This window comes from Hemiscyllium ocellatum, unplaced genomic scaffold, assembly GCF_020745735.1.
Source record: "Hemiscyllium ocellatum isolate sHemOce1 unplaced genomic scaffold, sHemOce1.pat.X.cur. scaffold_101_pat_ctg1, whole genome shotgun sequence".
Classification (NCBI taxonomy): domain Eukaryota; kingdom Metazoa; phylum Chordata; class Chondrichthyes; order Orectolobiformes; family Hemiscylliidae; genus Hemiscyllium; species Hemiscyllium ocellatum.
In genome coordinates, this window is record NW_026867640.1 from 742870 (window position 1) to 750404 (window position 7535).

A 7535-nucleotide genomic window follows, 5' to 3' on the forward strand; every position below is an offset into this window, starting at 1 on the left:
AGCAGATTTTCATTGACCAGCATTTAAAATAAAACTAGAATAACAAAGAAAGCTGGGTGATCTGGCCACTACCATTTCGTAGTACAACTGCTTAAACAAAAAAAAACTAAAGACCTCCTCTGGTTGTTGAGATAAGCTGGACATGTTAACCAATATTAAAGTAGCGAGTTGAAACAATCTGATTCCTCTGCCATTATTAATCCTTTCGAACAATAACAAGGGGAAACAGCTTTGCCAAAGGGCCAGCGCCATCACAGACTGAATTAACAAGGGAAGCATTGTCTGACAGTGTGCAGCAAAAAAAAGCTCTCTCAATGTGCTCTACATATAATATAGTTAGTCACTGAATAGTCTCAGCAAATTTATAGTCATCTCTGAAACGATTGTTAAAAATACTTGGATATTGCTGGGAATGAAAGCACAAGACAATATTGGAATATTGCTGCTTGGAGACCAATGCAATGAACATTTCATGGCCATGACCACGTTAATGCGTTCCTTGGGGTTTTAAATACTTACATAAATCTAAATTTATCACACTGCATCATTAGGGTAAATCTGTCGTAATGTGTTTGTTCAAAATAATTCGAAAATATTGCAGTTCTAATTACAGCTTCCCAGTAGATATAGCACACGATATAAAATAACATATCTGAATTGTCACATCACCAATTCCGAGAAAATACTGAGAATTTACCTTCAGGAGGAGGGGAGAGATTCTTTTACAAGCAACACAATGCATCTTCCATGGCAAATGGTGGCAAAAGTATTCTACACTATTCTTGCTGCTGTTGGTGTTCCTGGTAGGTCTTGTAAAAATCTCTGTTGGATAAGTCAGGGCATTGAGTCGTACTCACTTCCACGCTTGGACTGATGTTTAGTTTATTTTTTTTCTTTAAGCAAATTAAATTGCAATGGTAAACGATAGAGTTCTCCCTTATTAAGCCTTCAGTGAAATGTTTGTCTTTCAGAAGACTCCTCAGTAATGAGCAGCATTGACTCTTTCTTTATACTGTATAGAAAGCGTTTGCCGGAAGCCACAGTGATGGCGTTTCGCTGAGCACCAATTCTGGTTTTTCAAGAAACTGTTGAACAAGAATGGGTTCTCACTGGTTTTTCCAAACTTACTTTCGGTAAATGGGTTTTATGATAATCACATTTTTTGACATTTAGTATTTCTAATTTTTTTGATCTAAAAGTCATTGCTGGCGCTCAGGCGACTTGCTCCACATGGAGACAGGTACAACATGAGCAATAACTGAGTTGAACAGGGCACTGTGAAGTGAAAAGGTAAATTCAACATGGAATGGTTTGAATACTTTGTGGCTGAGACAATGGATGATTGGGGGCACGATATTTGCAAGGATAGATAGCTGGGAGTAGTGTTGAGCAGTAGCTTCCGATTATAATATGCTTTGCTGAAATTATTTGATCTGAAGTTTTCATGTGAACTGTGACATTACAACAAGTTGCATGCTGCACTGTTGTGAATTTTAATAGGAGAAGTGGTGTGGCTGCAGTGACCCAGATTGGTTCAAACAACTTTGATGTAAAGAACTTTTCTCCTCATTTCCTTTACTGTCCGCTAAATGTTAATGCTTAAATGGAACGTTCTTAACGTATAGTACGTCCAGGAGTATTACTTTGTTCAAAGTTTGGGAGAATATTTGTAGCTCGGGTGCTCGTTGTTGTGGGTCTGTTTGCCAACATGGGTATTTGTGTTGCAGACGTTTCGTCCCATATGTCGGTGACATCCTCAGTGCTTGCGAGTCTCCTGTGAAGCTCTTCTGTGATGTTTCATTCGGCATTTGAAGTGTTAGTTTCCTTTGTCCTTTGTCCTTGGTTGGCATGTGTCTTTGGTTAGTATACTTTCACACAGTGCCATGGTCACAGGTGCGAGTGCAGCCATGGATCATGACATGGAATTAGCTCTGAAAGATGTGTAGATTCGATGGATTGCTATGGTAAATGCGTGCTATAGTAGATAGTGTGTGCGAGTGTGTGTCGGTGTGTTTCTCTTTGGAACATCGGTGCTGGCTCGATGAATGAAATAACCTCGATTTGCACTGTCAGGGTTCTATCATTCGATTATTTTAAAATATTATTGTTATCATTTTTATGACGATGGTGCTGCTGATGATGTAGTGACATTTTGGAGATGAAGGCTCTGGGTATATTTTTGAACAGATTTACAGTGAGACCTGCTGTTCATAGCACGGTTTGCAGTGATCGTCAATGCTGTGGTATCTCTATTATCCCACTTGGGCCAGTGACTCAGAAAGGCAAAGAATCTGTGGTAGATTTTTTCTTTCACCGACCAAAGGAGGCTTGGTTGGGAGGACTGCTACACAGTTTCAAACATCTGATTGGGTTCGTTCTCATCCAAGCTGTCGAGTTAGCATAATGACGAGTCGGTCATAATGAGAGAAAGTTACCCGTGTTGATATGACCTGCGTTGTGGCTTTGAGGGTCTCAGTGACTGAGATTTTCAGTGGTTTGCAACTGATTCATAATCATATCAAGATATCAAAGGAAATCCATTTGGCAGCAAATAGCCTTTGTAAGATTCAAAGAATACGCAGTATCCTTATGAAGCATTCAATTATTTGTTTTACCAATTATATGCGCATGTGTGTGGATATTGTGGTTTGAAGGAGAATTCAAATCTTTCAGAGCAACCCATAACGCAGAGAAAATCAACTGCTGCTTACCCAGTAAAATATGTCATTGATTATGCTAAATATGTTCTACCCTATTCCTTTTTGAAGTATGCAATTGAATATTTCAGAATTTACTCCTGCGTTTCAGAATCTTAAAACTTGATATGACACCGAACAACAAAAATATTTATGCTGATGCCAATCACTTAGAGTCTGGGTCAGGCACAGAAAATATGTTTCGGTAACTTCAAGTCCACTTTCCTTTTCTGTCTCTTACAGTTAATCTAGTGGCGATTGTATTCTTATCCAGGGGCAAGTGTGGACTTTCTACATGCACCACTCGCTATCTGGTGGCCATGGCAGCATCAGATTTCCTGTTCATTTTATTTGATGTAATCCTTCATCGGTTCAATTACTACTATTATCCACGGTGTTTCCTGGACATCACTCCTATTTGTACTATTATTTATGTCTTGAACCGTTTATCCGTTGATTGTTCTGTCTGGTTCACTGTCGCTTTTTCTTTTGATCGTTTTGTGGCCATTTGTATTCATCACATGAAAACAAATTATTGCACTGCGAAAACAGCAATGAGAGTTATAGCATCAATATGCATTTTCTTTTTTTTCAAGAACATTCCTATTTATTTTCGATTTGAACCTTTGTGGTATCGCAACAATATTCCATGGTACTGTTCTACAAGGGACAGTTATTACGATGAACCTCAATGGATTAGTTTCCAATATTTTGAAAAATTCTTAACACCAATTTTACCATTCGCTTTTCTTCTCTTGCTCAACTTTCTTACAGTGCAACACATCTTCCATACAATTAAAGTGCGGAAGGGACTCAGGGATCAGAGGAAAATAGAGAATGATCCAGAAATAGAGAGCAGAAAGACCTCTGTCATTTTACTGTTTTCCATATCAGGCTGCTTCCTACTTCTCTGGCTCATGTATATTTTATATTATTTTGATGTCGCTTATCATTTGGATTCCAATGCTTTAAATCTCTTTGAACACGTCGCATTTATGATTCGAAACTTAAGTTGTTGCACAAATACATTTATTTATGTGGTGACACAAAAGCATTTCAGAAACCAACTTAAGAATGCTGCGAAATATCCAGTTGTGAAAGTTATTAAGTTGATTTTTTAAGTCTAAGTAATCGAGCGGCAACATTAAATGCTGACAATGGAACAAGTTGTCTAGATGAGGAACTGCAAGAACAGAAAAGGAGGACGAGCGATGGGTGAGCATTCCTTTTATATTGGGTGAGGATGAAACTGAGAAGAATGACATTGGAGGATAAAATATGTTGAAGTGCTGCTCCCAATGAGCAATAGTCAGGAGAAAGGTAAAAAGCAACAACAAATATAATGGAATGTGCAATCAATTATACGAAAAATGACATTAATTCATTCCATTCAATCGGTATTCAGAGAATGAACCGGTCAAAGAAAACAAAGGAAAAGTCACCCACAACATCGTATCATCGTTCATTTGGGACGGGTGTTGATCAGGCAAAGGCAGACTCATCCTCGCTGAATTATCTGATGAAAAAGTTTGTGTAAATGTAATTAGATCAAAGTCGGCATATGTGTTATTTAAAAAGGTAAATAATGCATTTCATACTTTGGCAAGCATCCGGTAGATTAAATGCATTTTCAGAAAAAAATAGTTTGTTTGTTTTAATTTCATTGCCAATCATCTGACATTACTTATCTTTATTTGTTTCTTTTCACGACTCGGGCGATAGGTTGTTGGGAGCAGTTCAGGCCCAATCAGATGGTGTGTTAGATAATAGAGACTAAACATTCGGAATGAGGCTGAATGTAACAGATAAGCTAGCATGAAAATCCCAACTGCATTATTCTCTGATTCTGATTCAATTCATTGAGCCGAGCAGGAACTCACTCAGGATGAATTCAAAAAGACACGCACACAATCAGTAGATTTATTGTCTGACTCGTCCATTCGCTGCTAAATTCGCTTTTGACTCAGCTCATAGCGGCGAATCAGTCATTCATTCTAGCTGCTGGAAATACGATGTCTGAACCACAACACACTTCCTGTGCAGCTCATTGGTACAGGAAAGAAGAACTATCTCTGTCCTTCGGTCTTGCTCGTGGAGAGTTTTCTACAGCTGTTTTCTGACATCCTTGGTCACGTATGACATTGCTGATCCTTTAACACAGTTTCATTGTCCTTGACTCAATCAGGCAGAATATATTTTTAATTTAATTTTTAAGTAATCTTTGGACAATGAAAGAAGAATGGCTAGTTGTCCCGGTCGGGTATTTTGCAGTTTGATTTTTTGGTTTTAGCTGGAGATTGAGAGAAACTTCTGACGGGAAAAGCATCCCGCGCTTCAGTAAATGGAAACTGAGTGATCCTCCCTCTCACTGACATCTCTCCGGTAAGAACCTATGGTTGAATGTCCCTTCCATTTACACCAAGTGATGTATTTATGGGGATGCTGTAGGAAATTGGAACCGCTTTAAATTGCGGGGAATCTAATGTCAATTGGGTTATCGAATAGTTGTTATTCTATATTCTGTTCTACTTTGTTTCTCTTTCCTTCAGTGGTGTGTAAATAAATTCTGATTTATAGGAAGACGAGTGGTTGAACCAGATGCAACATTCCTGCGATATCCACCATACATATACCTGAATCAAATGGAAATGTTCAGCTCTGGGCTGCCTTCTTATGGGTGTCTAGCCTCGTCTAAACCACCAGGCAGCAGGGATATTGACATGGCATTCTAAATATATGTTTATTTACTGGAAACAGCAACCATGTTACCCATCTGAAGCATCCTCCATCAGTTCAGCATGTTCACCATTCTTCTGAACTTAGAAAATAAAGCTGAATGACCTGCGGATGTCAATAATCAAAAACAAAAGAAAAGCCAAAATGACTGATGGAATGACACGGATCTTAGTTCTGAAGAATGGTAACTTGACATGCATCATTAACTGTAATTTTCTTCTGCAGATGCTGCAGACCTGCTGAGTTTTTCAGAAATACTTTTTTTTTGCTTCTTCCTACCTTCCCATTCAGCGGTGAAATATATGGATCAGTCTTCACTCGTCTGATATGTCATCAACACCTCAAGTTTCCAAACAAAGAAACGAATTCGTGACCTAGATTATCTCCAGGGACTTCTGAACAACTTGGACATTCCATATTTGCCGGCCAACTCATGACTATGGTGTTGCAATTCTCAAAATGTGATTTTCAGTCACCCCTCAGCCTCATGGATGGCATACAGTTATTCCAGGTCTGGAACCTGTAGCCTCAGTGATTGCAGACTATGACATTTCCTAGTCACAGATATGTTTGCGGCAACGCATTGCCCATTGCCCAGTCAAGTAGCTCACTTTGCGCAAGCTGACTTTTTTTTTGCAGCCACGTTGACAAATGTTACGTAGTAAATGTAAAAGCATATTCTTTTACAGGATGGACAGATTTCATAGGGAAGAATCCGGCCAGAAACATTTTCGGAAGCATGCAGCCTGTCCACTGCAGCAGGTTATCTGCTGCAAACACTTTTTCTGTCTAACAGTTAAAATTAAATCATACTGGAAAAAATCATATCTGAGCTGGGTGAACAGCCCATTCCCATGTTATAATTGTAAGTAGCCCTTCCAGACATATCGACATTTCTGCCTTGTTTACAACGTTTGAAAGGAACCCAAGGATAGCATAACCTTATTAAAGGAACAGAACCGTCACAATTAACACCTTGCAACTGTACTAAAACATTTCTTGGTCTAACGTTAATAAAGATCAGAGGGAATTTCTCGCTGGTGTTGTCAAATTTGATTATCCTGATTTAAAAGCATTTGAAAAGTGTCGTAGTCTACCCTATTGTACTGAGTTGGGATTCCCCTATTTCCATAGTTGCACTGATGGCTCCTCTGCTACAATAAAATGATGATATCGTGAATGAGATTTACTCAGCAGTGCGGTTAAATTCTATGCAGAATATTACTTCATGTCCACGTTATAAACACAGTATGACTCTTCCCAAAGAGAAAAACAAATATTAGCTACAGACTCATGTCAACCATTCAAAAAAATTAACGGCACCTCCAGTGAAAAAAATTATCGTATCCGCAGCCCATATTTTCTAACAGCGAAGAAAGATGCCGGTGTTGGATTGGGGTGAATAGGGTCAGAAGTTACACGACACTGTACTACAGTTCACCTCCTTCGTCATGCTTAAGTCTCCTGAACATGGCAAAGGAATAGAGCATGGAAAACATGTGGTTTCAAATAAAGCTGTTGACGTGAAACTTGGTGTTGTGTACCATCTGGCCATTTTTTTTTGAATGTCCAACTTACATCTCTAAGCCCGACTTTAAGATTCAATTGAAAACAAGCTTGTTCTTAATTATGTTGTAAATGTTTCCAAGAAGGTTACACATTTGAAAAATAAGTGTTTTTCCTATAATCCACGATTCTCTCAGTTCTTTTGTTCGTCATTCTTCATTGATCAATATTCTCAATATTGTGACGGCATTACTTACAATAGTGTGAGGACACTGTGACCTTAAGAGGCCCTCTGACTTGTTTCTCTGGCAAACGAATCTTGTCACTTTCGTGACGAAAGATCTCCCCTGACAGGCACTTTATAAACAGCTGGGACTTTTCCATGGTTGGCTTCTTTTTCCCTAAGAAGTCAAAACAATCATGAATGAGCACCATTACGCTGACACAGAATCAAAATATTAGCTTTCGCATAGTTGATGTGGTTTGCTGGCTCCTGGAACTGAATGGCTGTGTCCTCTGTAGCTCGAGTGACGGCTCAGGCGGTGAGACGTCCTCTTATAGATCAGAAGGCAGAGAATGCTTCTTTCGTTATTTCTT